The 20000-nt window shown below is 59.4% G+C and overlaps 2 long non-coding RNA genes across 3 annotated transcripts in view; both read left to right on the top strand.

Annotated features, from left to right (window-relative positions):
• Positions 1 to 5885, top strand: part of LOC147377187 (uncharacterized) — a 24138-nt gene extending 18253 nt beyond the window's left edge. The window contains exons 2-3 of one of the 2 annotated variants that reach the window (XR_015136107.1): positions 4863 to 4923; positions 5174 to 5885. This is a non-coding gene — a long non-coding RNA (uncharacterized LOC147377187). Of the gene's footprint in view, positions 1 to 4826; positions 4924 to 5173 lie in introns of those variants that run through there. The other variant, XR_015136104.1, reaches the window with a different exon arrangement.
• Positions 5886 to 16291: 10406 nt separating this feature from the next.
• The window catches only part of LOC147377183 (uncharacterized), a 24064-nt gene continuing 20355 nt past the window's right edge, over positions 16292 to 20000 (top strand). The window contains exon 1 of the long non-coding RNA XR_015136098.1: positions 16292 to 16344. This is a non-coding gene — a long non-coding RNA (uncharacterized LOC147377183). The remainder of the gene's footprint in view (positions 16345 to 20000) is intronic.

The raw sequence follows: 20000 nt of genomic DNA, 5'->3' as shown, positions 1-20000 counted from the left end.
CCCCCATACACACACACACACCCCCCCACACCCACACACCCCCCACCCCCACACGGCGTGCACACACACGCATCCCCCCCCCCCCACACACACACAGCCCATGAACACCCCGCCCCCCACACGCACACCCTCTCCCCCACCACACCCACGCAGGGCCCTACACACCACACACACACACACAGACTGCGTTGTCCTTTGCCTGGCTGTGACGCTCTGCCTCTGCCCACACACCACATGCATGCCCACACGCACGCGCGCGCGCGCACACACACACACACTCTCACACCCCGCCCCGCCACCCCACACCACACACACCTCCCCCGCCCCGCCCCCCGCCCCCCCACACACACTTTGTTGTCCTTTGCCTGGCTGTGTCTCTCGGCCTCTGTCTCTGCCCCTGCACCCACAGGTGCACGCCACACACACACACCCATGCCGCCCACACCACACACACACACCCCGCCCACACGCAGGGCCCTTCACACCACACCCACACACCCACACACACACACACAGCGTTGTCCTTTGCCTGGCTGTCTCTCTCGGCCTCTGTCTCTGCCGCCCCGCACCCACAGGCGCACCCCACACGCACACACCCATGCGGCCCACACGCGCCCCCGTGGCACCTATACACAACAAACCCACACCACACACCAACCCCCCCCCACCCCAAAACACTCACACGGCCACACACACCACCCACGCACTACCACCTGAGCATGCCACAACGCCACACACTGCCTCGCCCCCCCCCCCCCAACACACAGACACCCGGCCCACACCACACACATACGCACGCCCACGCGCGCGCACACACACACACACACACACACACAGCGTTGTCCTATGCCTGGATGTGACGCTCTGCCTCTGCCCACACACCACATGCATGCCCACACGCACGCGCGCGCGCACACACACACACACACTCTCACACCCCGCCCCGCCACCCCCACACCACACACACCTCCCCCCCACCTGGCCACACACACACACACCTCCCCCCCCCCCCCGGCCCCGCCCCGCCCCCCCCCCCCCCCCCCACACACACACTTTGTTGTCCTTTGCCTGGCTGTGTCTCTTGGCCTCTGTCTCTGACCCCGCCCCCCCAGACCCGCATCCACAGGCGCACGCCACACGCACACACCCATGCCGCCCACACCACACACACAGCCCGCCCACACACACGCAGGGCCCTTCACACCGGCCACACACCACCCACCCCCACCACCCCCTCCCCGCCCCCCCAACACACACACTGCGTTGTCCTTTGCCTGGCTGTGTCTCTCGGCCTCTGTCTCTGCCCCCGCACCCACAGGCGGACGCCACACGCACACACCCATGCCGCCCACACGGCCCCCCGTGGCAGCTATACACAACACACTCACACCACACACCTACCCCCCCCCCCCCCCCATACACACACACACACACACACACACACACACACACAGGGCCGCACACTCTCCACCCACGGAACACCACCTGGGCATGTCACAGACACGCCACACATGCCTCACCCCCCCCCACCCCGCCCCACTCTGTGTGTTCCTGTCCCCTCTTTTTCTCCTTCCTTCCTCTGTCGTCGTCCCTCTGCCTCTCGCTCCCCTCCCTCCACCTTCACAGGACAGAGTGCCTTTAAGATGAGTCTGCCTGTTGTAAATACACCCTGGACATGATGATTGCTACAGTCTGACCTGTCGCGCCTGTAACCTGGGGTGGCGGGGGGTTGTCAAACGTCCTTGGTACGCTAGGGATAGCTTTCTCTGTGGAAGGTGGAAGCCTCCCTTCCGTCCCTCACTGAAGCCAGGCAAACCGACCACAACTCAAAGCAATGGTGTTTGCCACGTGGGGCATACCTTCCATGGTCTTTACTGATGGACACGCTTCACCCAAAGCTCTTGCAAAGTTCTTCAGAACTGTCAGTCTTCCAGTCACCCGCCACCATCAGGCGAGGTGTAGAGAACCGATGGAAAAACTGGAGGAATGACTTCCTCCATGGGGTTGGATGAACTGAGGAACAGGAGGCTGAAGTGGATGCCTGACTTCTTGAGGAAAAGAGGATGGGGGGGGGGGGGGGGGGCTGGGGCGGGGGGAGGAAGGGCAGGACGGTCCACTTAGGAGGGCTGGTTGCACATGGACACATAAACTGTACATCCAAAGAATCCACAAGCACCTACTATATACTATGCCAGCACGGGAAAGTAGACGTATGATGTTGCATGAACCTCTCCAAGGGAAAAGACTGAACACCTGAAACGAACACGACTTTGGAAACCCACCCTGGGCTTCATTTCTGCCGTGAGGGTGCTGTCGTGTGCATATCTGAGGGGATGGATATGTCTCCCGGCCATCTTCATTCCAGCTTGTGCTTCATCCAGCCCAGCGCTCCTCATGATGTGTACTCAGCGTGTACATTCAGTAAGCAGGGTGACGATAGACAGCCTTGATGGACTCCTTTCCCTTATTTGGAACCAGCCTGTTGGGTTCTACGTCTAGTTTTCACTGTTGCTTCCTGACCTGCAGAAATACAGAGTCCTCTTTTTTTTTTTTTTTTTTAATTCCCTAACCTGAGTGAAAAGCGAGAGAGACAGAGAGAAGACAGATGGAGGGACGGGCGGGCGGACAGGCAGGCAGGCAGGCAGGCAGGCAGGCAGGAAAAAGAAAGAAAGAAAGAAAGAAAGAAAGAGAGAAAGAAAGAAAGAAAATAATGAAAGGACCTACCGTTCCACCTGTTGCTTTCCAGATACAAAGGGAAAAACAAAGGACCGAAAAGGACACGAGGTTTAAAATGGGAATTTGGAAAGATGGACATCCCCTTGGTCGCTTCATACAGCACCCCTCTCAGCAGAAGGGAATCGTCTCTCTTTTTCTCTCGACCTGGTCCTTCCAGACTTCAGAAACTCTCCGTGGAGGATTCTTATCTCCTTGGCCAGAGTGATTGCCACACGTTCCTTAGGGGCCCAGAGGATGTTTCCGTGAAACGGGGGTACACACTTCCGGATAGGAGAGTCGTGTCCTATATATATGTGTGTGTGTGTGTGTGTGTGTGTGTGTGTGTGTGTGTGTGTGTGTGTGTGTGTGTTGCTTTGCGTGTGGTTCTTCACCCGAGAGGGGGACTGGAGCCTGAAGTGTTCCGAGCTGCCTCCGTTATCAAACAACCCTCTCTCGGGGGGGAGGGACCAACGTCCCATGTTCTCTTGCCCTTCTGACGGAGAACTCAAAAGGCCCTGTGCCTGAAGCCCTGCGGATGGAAGCTAGAGGACTTGGTGAATGTTTCTGACGGAGCTTCCCTGGTGGCTCACACGGTCAAGAGTCTGCCTGCGATGCAGGAGACCCGGGTTCCATCCCCGGGCCAGGAAGGCCTCCTGGAGAAGGACATGGCAACCCGCTCCAGGGCCCGACCCTGACGTCTAAAAATCAGCCTCCTAGACTGCCTCTCCCTCTGCCGACTGGTTTCTCGAATCCGCTCCAGGGATGAACCTGTGTGTTTCCTTGGTTTCCCTACAAGTGCCTCTGAGGGAAAAAAACACACACACACACACACAAAACCTGATGGCTTGCACCCCAGGCCTGCTTTCCCGCACCCGTCCATCGACATCACGGCCTCCTGAGAGGAGATACGATCACTGTTTCCCTGAACGGAGGATCTGTGCTCAGAAACTCTTGCCATGACACGGAGGCCCCTACGAACTAACCTATTTCGTCCCTCCCTCCTCCTTCCCTCCTTCCTTCCTTCCTTCCTTCTGGATTTTTTTTTTTTTTTTTTCCTTTCTTTTTCTCTCACGTCCATGCACACGCACACGCACACGCGCCGTCTCTCATGTACACGCGTACATGCACGCACTCACACACACAGTCACCAGCTCAGCTTTTCATGGGTTCCAGGCAAGTGTCAAGAGGAGGGAAAACTGGTGGGGTCCGGAGTAGGCCGCCGTCCCCACCCCACCCCACCCCACCCCACCCCACCCCACCCCACTGCACGTGAACCTCCGTGCCCTGTGGAGTGTTTTGGAGTCAAGTGACTTAAGAGCCGGCCAGCGCCAGAGGAACGCTCTGCCCCTCCCTCCTTTTCTGTCCCTCTGAAGGCAGGCAGGGAGGAAAACCTCCTCCCACGGAGGGGAAGATGTCAAGGGACGGTGGCTGTTTCCACGCACGTCCGTGATCCTCACACGCGTGAGCGGGGTTTCCTGGGTTACCAAAAGGAGGAGACTCCTTTGGCCTGACACGAGGCGAATCTGTCCCTCGGCCTCCCTCCCCACCCCCCAGCCCCCTTCCTCCGCGCGGTGCCGAAGGGGCCGTCTCAAGGTGGAGACATGGAATGGCTGGGTGGGGCGGATCACCATTCAATAGAGAGAAGCTCGAGGCGAAGTCAGAGGCTCTGACTTGACTGGAAAGCTTTCTGCATTTGAATGAAGCTATCCGGCGAGGCCCTGCAGGGGGAGGGTGGGGGAAGGTGGGGGTGGGGCCCACAGACAATAGCCCCTGCCTGCAGGGCCTGCTGGCCTGCCGGCCTGCCGGCCTGCCGGCCTGCCGGGCTGAGGGGGCCCTTTGGCGGCGGCGGCGGCGGCGGCGGCGGCGGCGGCGGCGGCGGCGGGGCCACGACCCCGACTCCTGCAACTCGATCCCTTCAAGGAAACTTCTGGGGTGACTCCTGTCCAGGGAATACATCCAGATGGGCCTGTTTCTGAAAAACGCCCGAGTCACAGTTGTGACAGGTTCTCTGGATCTCTTGACACATGGATTGACCTGCACCCTCCCATCCTGTCAGACCCTTTGGACACGCTTGAAGAGGTCTTTGGCCTCGGCCAGAAAACAAGCCGAGATAAACAAATACGTTTTTTGTCTGTGTTTTTGAACAGGGCGGAAAATGATGCGTGGCCGTGGATTGGAGAGAAACCTACGCCTCTCACACGCCTGAAGGCAGGAAGTTCTCAGGGGGACGGAACCTGCCTTCACTTCTCAGGGGGACTGGGACGGTCCCCTCGCCTCGCGCGCCGCCCCCCCCCGCCCCCCCCCCCCCCGACCCCGACCCTTAGCCCAGCCCCCCCACTCCCGTCTCCCTAACCTCACACTCCCCCACCCCACCCCCATCCCGGCCACCGAGGGGGGCCCGGGGAGGGATGGCTGTCTCAGCCCCGGTTCTGAGATGTCACTTGTGAAACCGCTCTAGGCCGAGATGCCAGATGGCCGCCCTGCCGCTTGGTGTCCGTCTCCATCACCCATGCCCGAAAGGCACGTGAGATCACGGACAGCACATCAGATCAGATCAGATCAGATCAGTCGCTCAGTCGTGTCCGACTCTTGGTGACCCCATGAAGCGCGGCACGCCAGGCCTCCCTGTCCATCACCAACTCCCGGAGTTCACTGAGACTCACGTCCATGGAGTCAGTGATGCCATCCAGCCATCTCCTCCTCTGTCGTCCCCTTCTCCTCCTGCCCCCAATCCCTCCCAGCATCAGAGTCTTTTCCAATGAGTCAACTCTTCGCATGAGGTGGCCAAAGGACTGGAGTTTCAGCTTTCGCATCAGTCCTTCCGAAGAAATCCCTGGGTTGGTCGCCTTCAGAATGGACTGGTTGGATCTCCTTGCGGTCCAAGGGACCCTCAGGAGTCTTCTCCAACACCACCATTCTCTCAAAAGCATCCATTCTTTCGGCGCTCAGCCTTCTTCGCGGTCCAACGCTCACATCCATACATGACCACAGGAAAAACCGTAGCCTTGACTGGACGAACCTTTGTTGGCAAAGGAATGTCTCTGCTTTGGAATATGCTATCTAGGTGGGTCATCACTTTCCTTCCAAGGAGTAAGCGTCTTTTAAGTTCATGGCTGCAGTCACCATCTGCAGTGATTTTGGAGCCCAGAAAAATAAAGTCTGACACCGTGTCCACTGGTTCCCCATCTATTTCCCATGAAGTGATGGGACCGGATGCCGTGATCTTCGTTTTCTGAATGTGGAGCTTTAAGCCCACTTTTTCACTCTCCTCTTTCACTGTCATCAAGAGGCTCTTGAGTTCCTCTTCACTTTCTGCCATGAGGGTGGTGTCATCTGCACATCCGAGGTGATTGATAGTTCTCCCGGCAATCTTGGTTCCAGCGTGTGTGTCTTCCAGTCCAGCGTTTCTCATGATGTTCTCTGCGTATAAGTTAAATACACAGGGTGACGATAGACAGCCTTGACGAGCTCCTTCTCCTATTTGGAACCAGTCTGTGGTTCCATGTCCAGTTCGAACTGTTGCTTCCTGACCTGCGTACAGATTTCTCAAGAGGCGGGTCAGGTGGTCTGGTATTCCCATCTCTTCCAGAATTTTCCACAGTTTACTGTGATCCACACCGTCAAAGGCTTTGGCATAGTCAAGAAAGCAGAAATAGATGCTTTTCTGGAACTCTCTTGCTTTTTCCATGATCCAGCGGAGGTTGGCAATCGGATCTCTGGTTCCTCTGCCTTTTCGAAAACCAGCTTGCACATCAGGAAGTTCACGGTGCACATATTGCTGAAGCCTGGCTTGGAGAATTTTGAGCATGACTCTACTAGCGTGTGAGATGAGTGCAAGTGTGCGGTCGTGTGAGCATTCTTTGGCATTGCCTTTCTTTGGGATCGGAATGAAAACGGACCTTTTCCAGTCCTGTGGCCACTGCTGAGTTTTCCAAATGTGCTGGCATATTGAGTGCAGCACTTTCACCGCATCATCTTTCAGGATTTGGAAGAGCTCCACTGGCATTCCATCACCTCCACTAGCTTTGTTCGTAGTGATGCTTTCTAAGGCCCACTTGACTTCACATTCCAGGATGTCTGGCTCTAGGTCAGGGATCACACCATCGTGATTATCTGGGTCGTGAAGATCGTTTTTGTAAGGGTCTTCTGTGTATTCTTGCCATCTCTTCTGAATATCTTCTGCTTCTGTTGGGTCCATACCATTTCTGTCCTGTATCGAGCCCATCTTTGCATGAAATGTTCCTTTGGTATCTCTGAGTTTCTGGAAGAGATCCCTAGTCTATCCCATTCTGTGCTTTTCCTCTATGTCTTTGCATTGATCGCTGAAGAAGGCTTTCTTATCTCTTCTTGCTATTCTTTGGAACTCTGCATTCAGATGTGTGTATCTTTCCTTTTCTCCTCTGTTTTCGCTTCTCTTCTCCTCACAGCTATGTGTAAGGCCTCCCCAGACAGCCATTTTGCTTTGTGGCATTTCTTTTCCATGGGGATGGTCTTGATCCCTGTCTCCTGTTCAATGTCACGAACCTCATTCCACAGTTCACACGGACAGCACGTAGCGCGCCCAGAACACACAACAGGATCCTCCTGAACCCAGAACGGCGATTGTGATGGATCCACGTGGAGGGCGTCGATATCCCCACCTGATGCGTGAATAGGAGTCACACAGACTCGATGGGTTTGAGCTTGGATGGGGTGCCCTATCCGGAGAGATCACGTGGGTCAGAAAGCACACACGGAACAGAACAAAACCAAAGACCACAGCCAAGTCGAGGGAGGGCTGAACCCGAGGACCTCACCGGTCCCGTGGCATCACGTGCCGTACACGGCCTCTCTCGATGGCCGAGAGGGACGTGGAATGTATGTGTCCCCGTCTTGGTGTGTCGTGCCCGAAACCGCGCCACGGAGAGGGATCGTGTCTGATGCTCATCATCGCTCCAAAGATACATACACCGGGTCTCTTTAGAAAACGATGGAAGGATATCTTTGAATGCCAAAGGGTGTGACGTGGGAAAGACACATCCAAGTGGAATCAGCGTGGCCGAGAGAGCTCCCCCAAATAGAGAGGGGAGGCCATCGAGGAAGAGGTCCGTGTGTCTCAGTCTGGATGGAATGTCCACTTGGAGCACTGACTGGGTCCCAGAGGCCTCCAGATCATCTAAGGAAACAGTGTTCCCGAAATTCAAGATACCTCTCACACCCTCCCCTTTCCCTAAATACCTTGTGACCGTCTACCCTGGAAGAAGAAACATGTCCCTTGTTGCATGACAGCAAATCCTAATTGCTCTCAGCTGGCTTGACAACCTCACGAGGTTCAGCTTTCTAGGCCCCTGACTCTTTCCTGTGGAACATTCCCTGGGTTTTATTGAAATCTGTGTCCCTGCATGGCAATATCTAAGACCCTCCCCCCACCCCACCCCCCACCCCCCCCCCCCCCCACACACACAATAAAGCTTTCTTTTTTTTCTTTCTTTCCTTTTTTTTTTTTTTTTTTTTTTTTTGGCGTGCAGCCAATACTGACCATTCATTGAAAGATAATAAAACTAGGTGATGTTATGTGTGTCATGTCCCGGTGTATTGAAATAGAATGTTCTTCGTTAAGGACATACAACATCCTCTGTTCTAACGTGTACAGAATGGTGACTTGATGCACCTGTCTGTTGCAAAAGAATCATTCATGACCACCCAAGCGGTAGCTCATAGCTTGACCACAACCCATACATGCCATGACTGTATGCGAAAGAAAGTGAAGTCACTCAGTCGTGCTGGACTCTTTGCGACCCCACGGACTGTAGCCTACCAGGCTCCTCCGTCCATGGAATTTTCCAGGCAAGACTACTGGAGTGGGTTGCCGTGTCCTTCTTCCATTGTACGGGAAGTGAATGCGTCATGTCCACGGTCATGGCGACTTTCGAATAGGATAATGCTGCTGCTGCTGCTGCTGCTGCTGCTGCTGCTGCGTCGCTTCCGTCGTGTCCGAATCTGTGCGACCCCGTAGACGGTAGCCCGCCGGGCACCCCCGTCCCTGGGGTTCTCCAGGCAAGAACACTGCGGTGGGTTGCCATGTCCTTCTCCAAGGCGTGAAAGGGAAAACGGGAAGGGAAGTCGCTCCGTCGTGTCCGACTCTGTGCGACAACGTGGACTGCGGCCTACCGGGCTCCTACCGGGCTCCTCCGTCCACGGGATTTTCCGGGCAAGAGGACTGGAGTGGGGTGCCGTTGCCTTCTCCGAATATGAGACGACGATAATACCAATACTATTCTTTAGAATCACCGTGCTCTTTGTGACGTAGACAGTATATATGTACCTTATCCGTGAAGTTCCCCCGCCCGCCGTTACATCGGCATCTTCCCATGTCTCCCTCCCCCAGCCGCTCTGTGATGATCGTTTTCATTGTTTTAGGTGGCCTTGCATGGCATGTCAGTGACAGGAGAAACTCTTTTTCTTTCTCTACCTGACTTCTTCATTGGGCATCACTCCCTAAGTCCCATCCATGCGATCACGATGTAAGACTGTGTTCATTCCTGGGGCTACCTGGGACACCTAGATCTCCCTATCGATCGATCTCTACCTGGATCGTGTATCTTCTTGATCTAGTCTTCCCTTGATGGACACTTGGGCTGGGTCCCCATCTTGACTCTTGTGAATGGATGCTGCGATGGACCTGGGGGTGCAGGCCTCTCTCTGCGAGTTTCAGGTTTTATTTTCTTTCGAGGTCTACCCAGAAGTGAGATGGTTGGCAGGATCCATCCTCTCTCCACCGAGACTCGTGTCTAAGTCCTTCTGAGGTGATCCGGTTGCTGCTGCTGCGGCTGCCGCTAAGTCGCTTCCGTCGTGTCCGACTCTGTGCGACCCCACAGCCGGCAGCCCGCCAGGCTCCCCCCCTGTCCCTGGGATTCTCCAGGCGAGAACACTGGAGTGGGTTGCCACGGCCTTCTCCGATGCGTGGAAGGGAAAAGGGGAAGGGAAGTCGCTCGGTCGTGTTCGACTCTTCCCGACCCCGTGGACCGTGGCCTACCGGGCTCCTCCGCCCATGGGAGTTTCCAGGCGAGAGGACTGGAGTGGGTTGCCGTGGCCTTCTCCGGTGATCCGGGGAGCGATCCGTGCTTTCCCAATAGACGCCGTTTGAATCCACGCGACTGCGTACGTCTTAGGGAATACGGCGACGACGACGACGACGACCCAAACGCTCCCGTGAGCACCGTGGAACCGGAGGGTGTGTCCTCGGGATGATTCCCCGGTGCCAGCTTTCCACGGCTCGTACGCGTCCACGAGCCCCCCTGCGGTCGGCATGTCATTCGATAGACACGGAACCACGGTTGTCACGGACCGGGGTTGCCTAGGTGCCAGTCGATCCCCAGATGAGTGGAGGGATGACAGAGTCCTTAGGGAACAGAGCGGAGACCCAGAGAATGATTTCCACGAGACGAGGGCGGTGAGACGAGAAGAACGACGGGAAGTGGTGCCCGGGGAGCCAGACATGGTCGAACAGGAAAGAAAACGTGTCAGACGAGACGAGAGGGGAGAAGGATTCCAAGTCAGTGGAGCGGCACGGGGGAGACAGGCCGAGAAGATGCGAGCGGATGCTGGGGGCACGGCACACCTGGACCCGTGAGCGCGCAGGGAGCCGAGAGGGATGGCCGACCATCGCCTGCAGGTCCGCGTGGGCCGATCTCCAGGGCCCGGACTGTGAGGGACTTCGTGAGAACAGTCACGCTCACGGTGCCCACGGGTCACGTCTCCACGGTGCTCTCGGCACTGTACGGAGAGCTCCCCGCGCTGCCCATGGCACAGTGAGCTAGGGTTTCTTTATGTGTATCGACAGAAGATTCGGGGAGCTTCCCGAGTGACGGGACTAGGTATTGGCCGCTCGCGTCCGATCTCAGGCAGGCCGTCTCGCTCGACGATCATTGGACGTATTTGATGTCTGTGGGGGCGTGCTCTGTGTGTCTTCGTGGCCGTGCAAGCTGTTCTCTCTCTGTGGAGAGAGGGGGTCGCTCTACGGTCGTGTGTCTGGGCTTCTCGTGGCTGTGGTTCCTCTTGGGGGGCAGGGGCGCCGGGGCACGTGGGCTTCAGTGGCTGCTGGGTGTGGGCTCAACACTCGCAGCGGCCAGGATCTGGAGCACAGACTCCATCACCGAGGCGTATGGGTAGCGTGTGGGCTCTTCCCGGACCGGGGGCGAAACCCACGTCTCCTGCATGGGCACGGGATCGTTGACCACGGGGCCCCCGGGGAAGCCCCAGTCCCGAACTCAAGACGGATCTCTTGACGTCACCGCTTTTTCTTGGAGAGGTTCGAAACGATCGGGCCAGGGAGAAGGACACAACCTGGACGTCCTTTCGATGGGATCCCTGAGTCCAGGAGGAGCCGTGCAGACGCCGATAAGGGAGGAAGGGGATGATTTTGCCTTTTTGTAAGGTGAGGATTGGACTCGCAGTCCACACTCCTGTTCCCACCGCTCCCCTCCGGGAACTGGAGTTCGAATCTAGGTGGGCCTCTGAGCACACACCTGGCCGGGCTCCATCATGCCGGGTTGACCTTCGGTGCTCACACACCGGCACGCTTGCTGCCTCTCGACGTGTCCTAGAGAAGAAGACATCGGATTCCGTATCAGATCAGCTTCTTTGATGAGCGACGGCACGACAGCCACAGCAAGTGGGATGGATACACACAAACGTTGGTTTCTTTTGGACTATGAGCCCACCTCTGTTCGTGTGTGTGTGTGTGTGTGTGTGTGTGTGTGAGAGAGAGAGAGAGAGAGAGAGAGAGAGAGAGAGAGAGAGAGAGAGAGATGCCTTGGTGGTTCTAAAGCAAGAAGCACTGAGGAGTGAAGACATTCTCGAACGCACATATTTTCCTTCATTTCAGTCGTGATGGTCCAATGAGTTGGAGGACGACGTGGACTGTTTCGGGGTAGATGAGTTTAGAAGGCTGTGAAGGGACTTCCCTGCCTGGTGGTCCAGTGGTGAAGAATCCACCTGCCGATGAGGCAGGGGACAGGGTGTTTTCGATCGATCCCTGATCCGGGAAGATGCCGCCGGGCTCCGGGCAGGTTCGATATGAACCTACAGAATGGACGGACAGTGCCAGGCGCGAAGGCGAGGGCAGGCAGACGGGGGACTCTGGACGAGGATGACGGACACGGACGGACACGGACGCCTCCGTTGTAGGTGGGCTGTGGCCGGCCGGCACGCTCCTCTGGGGCAGGATGTTCCTAGGACCGTTGGGGAGCGTGCCCGTGCGCGCCCGTGGGAGGAGCAGGGGACCGAAGGGAACTCTCTGTCCTCTCTGCTCCACGGGGCCCGCGGCACCCTAATCGGCTCCAAGAGAGGATGCCTCCGATGGAGAGACAAACCCACACGTGAGGGACCCTCCCTTCGGGTTCACTTGGACTCGGAAAGCGTGACGGTCAGGTTCACTCAATGCTCTGGATGTCTGTGCTTCCCGAGATCCCGGCCTACTCACGGGAAGGACCCGCGGAGCCGGATGAGATCTCCCTCTGCACGGCGGCGGCGGCTCCAGGGTGCACACGTTTCAGTGGCTACGGCTTGTGGACATCGATCGCACCGAGAGCCTAACCCCCGGTGTGCCAGACGCCTGTGTCCACGATGGGTGAACAGTTCTAAGTGTGGGAAGCCCCACACTTGCCACTGCCTGTCCGATCTGCAGGGACTCGGCGAAGCACAAACGTGCCCGGTCTCCTGACCGATCGATCCCCTTTTCGGAGCCAGCCTGGTGCGTGATCTCTTTTCCAGGCCGCAGGCACACACTGGCGCTGGGGAGCTGTGTTCCTGTTCCTCCTCCTCCTCCTCCTCCTCCTCCTCTCTGCCCCCACCCTTCCCCCCACACGCAGGCTCCCCCACCCCGCCTGGCCCCGGCCCGTCCGGGTCTCCCCCACCCGCGGAAAAGGCCAGGAAAAACATGGTCCCTGAACGACGCAGCTGAGAAACAGTGCAAGTCCACTCGGATGCGGTTAGGAGACACCTGAGCATACCTAGGCCAACACTGCCACCGTGTGGGGTGAGAGGCCAGCGCGAGGGGAGCTCGACAGTTCAGAGGAGGGGGAAGAGGAGCAGGAGGGAGAGAGGGGGGGTGGGCGGGGGGCTTGGGGTGGAGTGGGGGGGGGTGGGTGGGGGGGGGGGGAGGGACAGGCTGAAGCTGTCTCAGGGCGATGACGTGGATGAAAACGTTCCCCTTCGGAAGGGCGCTCCAAAGAGATCGTGGCGGCGGGACCTGGAGAGCACAAAGGGCTTCGTTTTGGAGGCTGATCTTCAAGCTGGGAGTGGGGGGGGGGTGGGGTGGGGGAGGGGAATCATCCAGACAGAGGAAAGACACCAGGCCGAGAAGGCAAGAGAGATTCTTTACACAAGTGAATCGGATGCTTTTCTGTCCATGTGTTCCCTAATCACACCATCACGGAAATCCAGCCAGCCAGCCAGCCACCCACCATCGTTTCGCTCCTTTCCTGTTCTCTACATTTTGAACGGCGAGTGAGGGAGAGAGTCTTTCAATGGTTTGAGAGGAGTTTGGAATGTCGTGGGACCATGGTACTTTTCAGCCATGGATGAACGTGACGGCTTCTTTTGTCCGCTTCGGCGTTCAGGGTTATCCCCAACTCCCCCTGCCGAGTGAGGCCTGTGTGTCGCTGTGTGCTGGAGGACACCGTGCTGTCCCCATCTTGATCTTGGACTGAACAAAACCACCGTTGGCAGTGTGTTCGGTTGCTTGGCTTCGTTTCCTTTCCCTATGGCACTCACCTGACCGTCCTGTCCACTCTTGGGATCTTTCATCTCCTCCTCCCCCTCAAGGCAATCGGGTCCTTTTCTTTCTCCTCCTCCTGCTCCTCCTCCTCCTCCTCCTCCTCCTCACCCTAGTTTCTCCCCCCCCCCCCCCCCCACACACACACACACAAGTCCCACTCTTCTCAAACGGACGTCTAACTGACTGCCAACGTTTACTTTTGCCTTCTTTCCTTCCTTCCTTCCTTCCTTCCTTCTTCCTTTCCTTTTTCTTTGGGGGGGGGGGTCGTTCCCCCCTTTAATTTTCAGCTGTACAGACGATGTTTTAGTGTAGCACATGACACAGCCATCACCAGGATACATCTAGTTAGTGACTGTCCGTCACCACCTGGTGTCACGGCAAATGACATTTGGTGTGATGACGTGCCCGTGACTCATGTATTTCATAAGTGGAAGGTTGCACCACTTCGTCTGTCTCCCTCGCCAGGGGCACTCACTCACTCTCTCCTCACCCCCGCCCCCCCGCCCCGCCCCCCCCGCCCCGGTGTGTTCCTTTGTAGTATGTCTGAGCCTGTTTCTGTTTGGTTCGGTTCTGTTCACCGTGTATGGTTTGGTAGGTTCTGCATGGAAACGACTGATCTGAGGTATTTCATGTAGCATAATACCCTCTAAAGGTCTCTCCAGGTTCCTGCAGACTGTGAGATTTCATTCCCTTCTGGTGGTTGAGTCCCATTCCTCTGTGTGTGTGTGTGTCTGTCTGCATGCGCGTGAGCACGCGTGCACGTGAATAGATCCAGGCATAGGCACACAGACAGAGTTCTATCATGATGTGTGTACGGAAGTCGACCTAGGTATAGGGGTCGATCCCACACATGCACACATCCGTATCTTCTTTGTCCCTTCCCTCCGTGGGCACCCTGTGGAGTTGCTGGGTTGGGTCGAATGGGGGAATCTTTGGGGGAGTGTACATCGCAGGACTCTTTTCCCTAGGGATGTGGTTTCTCTGTCTGTGAGGCGCCAGGGGATGAGATCGGATCTCTCTGAGTCCGCCCACAGTTTTCTCAGCTGCAGAAAAAACGCGTTCGATCCATCAGGAGCCACTGTCCTCTGATGGTTCGAACTTGCTGTCGTGATTGCGATTCCCGGCTCCTGGGCCTTTCCCCTCCGAATGAGAAGGATCATTGTCCAGGGAAACGCCCCGGGGTGGGGTGCTTCCGTGAGCCCGCCCCCACCCCCAGGAGCCCCAGCTCAGCCCAGCCCAGCCCAGCCCAGCCCTGCCGTGGATGTGTGTTCTACCTTGTGCTTCTGGGTGTCTGCCTGTTCCACCTTTCTTTGGAAGGAAGGGGTCTGTTCGGGCCTCCTGCCCACTTCGCTCATCGGGGGTTGTTTCCCTTTTGGAGGTTGAGGTGTCTGACGCCTTGATCGGTGTTGGACAGAAAAGCCCCTTTTGCAATATGCTTGTGCTTTCCCCGGACAGACAGACAGACAGACAGACAGACAGACAGACAGACACACACACACACACACACACACACACACACACACACACACACACGGATGTGTGTTTCCGCCCGGGTATGTACGTGTGTGTCTGTGAGTATATATATGTACGAATGTACACCCATAGATACACACACCACACACGCGCGCACGTAGACATCCACGCAGACACATGGGTATACATGCACACATACACTGATGCACATGTACATGTACGTATACACACGCGCGTTTGCGTATGCGTATACATGTGTGTGCATCTATGCACATCGATCTGTGTATAGGCACTCTAGATGCACACGGGCACCTGTACATACGTACATGCGTGCACGTCTACGTATACATACACACGTGTGTATGTAGGCACAGATTCTCGCGTGCGTCTGTGTGGACGTACATACGCTCTCTGTAGACGTCTGCGTATGCGTCCGTACGTATGTATACGTGTGTACATACACGTGTGCACATACACACGCAGATATGTGTGTCTATGCAAGCATGCACGTACGGGTACGCATAGACGTGCATCCACACCTGTGCGCAGACATCACACGTATACACACTATACGTGCATCTAGATGCGTTGACACGTCCGCGTGTATGTGTGTGTGTGTGCCTATGTATCCCGACGTCTCTGCACATGTGAGCATGTGTGTTCACGCCTGTGTCTATCCGTGTACGTATGTGTATAGATGCCTCTGCGTATATACACGCAAGCATACACGCACACTAGAAACGCCTAGGCATACACGTGCGCACACAGACACGTGCGTGTACGTGAGCATGCCCTTCGTACGTGTGTGTTTATACGCCTGCGTGCACGTATATATAGACGCGATGACGTGTGCGTATACATATGTACACGTGTATACGCACATGTGTATGCGTTCTCCCTCTCCCTCTCCCTCTCCCTCTCCCTCTCCCTCTCCCTCTCCCTCTCCCTCTCCCTCTCCCTCTCCCTCTCCCTCTCCCTCTCCCTCTCCTCTCTCTCTCTGACTTTTAAGCTGCCAGGACAGTTCCACGAGTTGACTTTCCTGCCTGGTGGTTTTGTCTCATTTCGTTTCTGAGCTACGTGAAAAAGTTATGTATTCATTGAGGTGGCTGTTGTCACGGGACCCGGGGTTTATTTAGTGGATCCCTATGGACTCCGTCCTCCTCACCAGCACGCCCCTCAATACCACCCCCCCACACCCTCCCCGCAACCCCCCAACCCCCCACCCCCCACCCCCCGCAGCCCTGCCACCCCAGACCTCCCAGGCCGTCCGCCTTTCCGCTGTTTGTGGCCAGTGGTGTTGAAATCCATGTTCTCCTGACCTCTAGTGCACTTTCCCCACCCACCCGCGCATGCTTGTGTGTGTCGTCTCTGGACTTTGTCACGGTGTCTCTACCCAGGTTGAGTTTTGTTTTCTCTTCTTGGGGGTCCGAGTGTCTCCTTCTTTTCCTTTCTTACTCCTAGGCTTGTGTGTCTGTGTCCGTGTCTGCTTTCGAAAGTCCGGCTTTGTTCTCCCAGCAGCGCTTGCCTGGTTTCGCTTTGCCGGTCCCTCCCTCCCTCCCTCCCTCCCTCCCTCCTTCCCTCCTTTTCTCCCTCCCTCCCTCCCGCCCCTCTCTTTCGGGGGGCCGGGGGCCGGGGGTTCCTGGGATGTCACTGGTGCCCCCTCTCTCCGCCCACCCCGCCCCGAGCCCCCGCCGCCCGCCCGCGTCTCCGTGGAATGTCCCCCCACCACCCTGGAATCGCGTGGGGGGGGGGGGGGGATCGCGGCTCTTTCGTGGCAGCCTCCAGGGGAGAGATCTCCCGGCTCCTCTCCCTTCCTCTGCGGCCGGGGTCGCGTCGCGTCGCGTCGCGTCGCTCGGCGGCGGAGGCTCCGGGCCGAGCTCGGGCGTTTGGGCGGCCGGCGCTGCGGCGTCCCCGGCGGCCGGCGACAGCGACCCGTCCTCGGGACGTTCGAGCCGGTTGTCGGGAGCCACCTGGCGGCCGCTTGTATATTGTCCCTCCCCCTCCGGAGCTTCGGCGAGCCCTTCAGGAGGGTTGTGACTCAGCCGCCGGGCCCGAGGCAGAGCTCTCAGACACCGGCTATGCTGGCGGCGACAGTCCCGGTGGCGCCGAGGCCTAGGGACGTCCTGCTGTCGCCGGAGATTGGTTCTCTAGGTTTCTGAGGAGGGTGATCGTCGCGGCGCTCCGGGGCCGGGCTCTGCGGTGGCCGGACCGGGTCGACCAGCATCTCCCCGTGCCCCTGTGGCCGCGGAGAAGGACCGGCCGGACCCTCCCTGGGCCGGGCCGCCGCGGTGGGCAGGGAGAGGGTCTTCCCTGCCCGGAGCGCCTGGACTCGGGCTCGGCGGTCCGGACTCCTCCTGGGCCGCCCTCAGGAGCGTGTGCTTCGCCCTCGGCCCCGCTCCGGAGGTGGGGACCCGCCCGCCGGAGTCGTGAGGGTTGACGGGGAGAGGCGGGCGCGTGTGCGGCCGCCCCCCCCCCCCCCCCCCAACCCGTGGGGTCCGGTCGCCCGAGGCGTCTCCTGGCACACATGCTGTTTCTTTTTCAAAGTCCCGATGGGTCCGGAGACGTGGATGGACCGGACCCTGCTTCCGCGGGTGGCCGGGGAGGGCGCGCCCGACCCTTCAGCGTGCCTTCGTGGGTCTCGGTCGTCGGATGCGACTTTGTCTCACCCCTCCCCACCTCCCTGAACCCAGGTCAGGAGGTGGGGACCGGCTCGGGCCGTCCTGGGTGCCCCATCTAGGACGGTCTGGGTCCCGCCCGGGCGCGGTCCCTGGTCGGGGCCCGCTCGTCTCGTTGGAGGCGCCTCGCTGACGGTTCTTCCTTCTTGTTTCTTGATGCTCATCGAAGCCAAATCCCCGTTCGGAGACTCCGACGGACCGGTACCCCTACCCGTGTGGGCGAAGCGGGAGAGGGCGCCCCCGGCCAGCTCCCTCTCCCTTGGTGGGTGTCCGCGCCCCCACTTTGGCCATCGCGCGCCCCCTCCCCCTGCTCCCCTTCCCCCGGTCGACCAGATGACTCCCCCCACCCCCCCGCCCCCCCCCCCCCCCCGCCACGAGAGCTCCGGGCCTGGTGTTTATGGGGTAGCGCTGGGGACAGGTGGCCGGGCCAAGGTTCCGGGGGTCCTCCATGCGAGTCGTGGATGGGCCCCGCTGTCGGCTGCTATCATTTCGTCGCCCTTAATGGGCCTTTTTTACCACCAGGTAAGTGCTGACACGGTCTGCTTCGGTGTCTGCCGCCGAGGAAACTTTGGGTCTCTGGATGTACGCGGGGCTCTGGGCCTTCGGGCCGCCAGCTCTGGTCCCCGGTTCGGCCCTTGCCGCTGGAGCCGCCCGCCTGGGCCTGTGCGCCGGCTCCTGTGTGGTGTTGTCTGGCTGACCCGACTCGTGGTGCCACCTCCGGTCTCTGGGCGACCCGAGGGCGGCGGGGCGAGGCGCCGTGGGTCTTCTACCCTGTGCGCTCCCCGCTGCGGGCACCCGGTGAAGGCTGAGATGCGACCCCCGCCCTGTGGGCTCCGTGCCACGTGTCAGGCGTTCTCGAACCTCCTGGGGTCGTGGGCCGCTCTCGCCTGAGGCGAGGTGGGGGGCGGAGGTTGCCGGTGAGGCTTAAAGCGGGCCCCTCTGGTGACTGTCCTCGCCGTGCCTTCCCCCCGCTCCACCTTGGCTCATCCGATCGATGTGGTGTGGTCGTGCTCTCCCGGGCCGGGCCTAAGCCGTGCCAGACGAGGGACAGGTGTTCCCGGTGAACGTGTCTGCTCTTCTCGGTCTGTCCGCGGGGCCCCTCGCCTGACTTTTTCCCCCTGGCCGTCGGGGAGGGGGAGGAAGGCGGGGGCTGGGTTGCGGCCTCTGGCCCTGACCTTCGGTCTCCTGTCCCCCGCCTCGGGTGGCGTCAGTGGGGGCCGTGGGTCTTCTGACACAGCAGATGCTCTCGCTTCGCCTTCCCGGCGTGTGCTCCGCGAGCGGCCCTCCCCGCGGTGGGGAGGGCTGTACCGCTGCTGCGCTGTGCCCCCCCGCGTGGGTGCGCGAGCGTGCCTCGTTGGATCCTCGGTGGTGCTCCTGGAGCGCTCCAGGTCGTCGCTCAGGTGCCTGAGGCCGAGCGGTGGTGTCGTTTCCCTTAACCCCGGTGTCCTCCTCGGGTCCCCACCGCGGTGGTGTGTGTGTGTCCCGTGAGTGGGCTCTCTTTTGGGGGGGGGGTCGAGGCGGTAGGAGAGGCGTGCCTGTTCCCCTCGTCGTCGAGGCTGACGGGTGAGGCCTTGCAGGGGACGGGACGCGGGGCTCTGCGCTGGCCCCGGCCGCGCAGACGCTCCTGTGTCGGTGGTCCGCCTACCTGTACCGCAGACCCCTCCCACCCCAGCTGAGGACTGGTGGCTCGTGGAGCGCCTCCGTGGGCCCGAGGGAGAGAGACGATCCGGGTGAGGGGCGGCGAGCCCTCGATGAGAAAGCCTTCTCTAGCGATCCGAGAGGGAGCCTTGGGGTATCGGACCCCCCAGCTGCTGCCCCTCCCGAGTGCGCAGTGGCCGCCGTGGAGGCTGCCAAGAGCGCGTGGGCAGAACATCCCGCCCCCCACCTCCCCCCTGGGGGCGGTGGGGCGGGGGCGGGTGCGCCGGCCCCGCGGTGGGGCCGTGTGCCGCTCGTTGCCTACCGCGGCCCGCGCCTCCCCCCTTCGAGTTGGGGGAGGGTCCCGCTGGGCCCCGCCGGGCGTCCGGCAGGTGGGGGGGACCGGAGCGTGCGTGCGTCGCGTGTGCGCGCGGTCGGCCCCCGCGGTGTGGTGAGCCTTGGGGCAAAGGGGGGAAGGTGTTGGGGGCGCGACGTCCGGTCGGCCCCGGCTTCCCCAGCCCCGCAGCTGTGGTGCGGGAGAGCCTATCGCGCCCGTCCTCTCCCCACGAGCCGCAGCCGGTGGCGGCGTGCGGTCACGGTCGGGGCCGCCTCGCTCGAGAGCGTGATCCCCAGGATGTCGAGCCTCGGGGTGGCAGACTGAGATCGGAAGACGGATCTGTCGAGGACGGATGGCGGAAGATGGGTTCGGGCGGCTCGCCGGCCCTGGCGGCGGGGCCGGGTCG

Source organism: Bos grunniens, chromosome 2 (genome assembly GCF_055505025.1).
Source record: "Bos grunniens cultivar Pamir isolate PY7600 chromosome 2, Bosgru_T2T1.0, whole genome shotgun sequence".
Taxonomy (NCBI): domain Eukaryota; kingdom Metazoa; phylum Chordata; class Mammalia; order Artiodactyla; family Bovidae; genus Bos; species Bos grunniens.
This window is presented reverse-complemented; position numbering and strand designations above follow the sequence as displayed.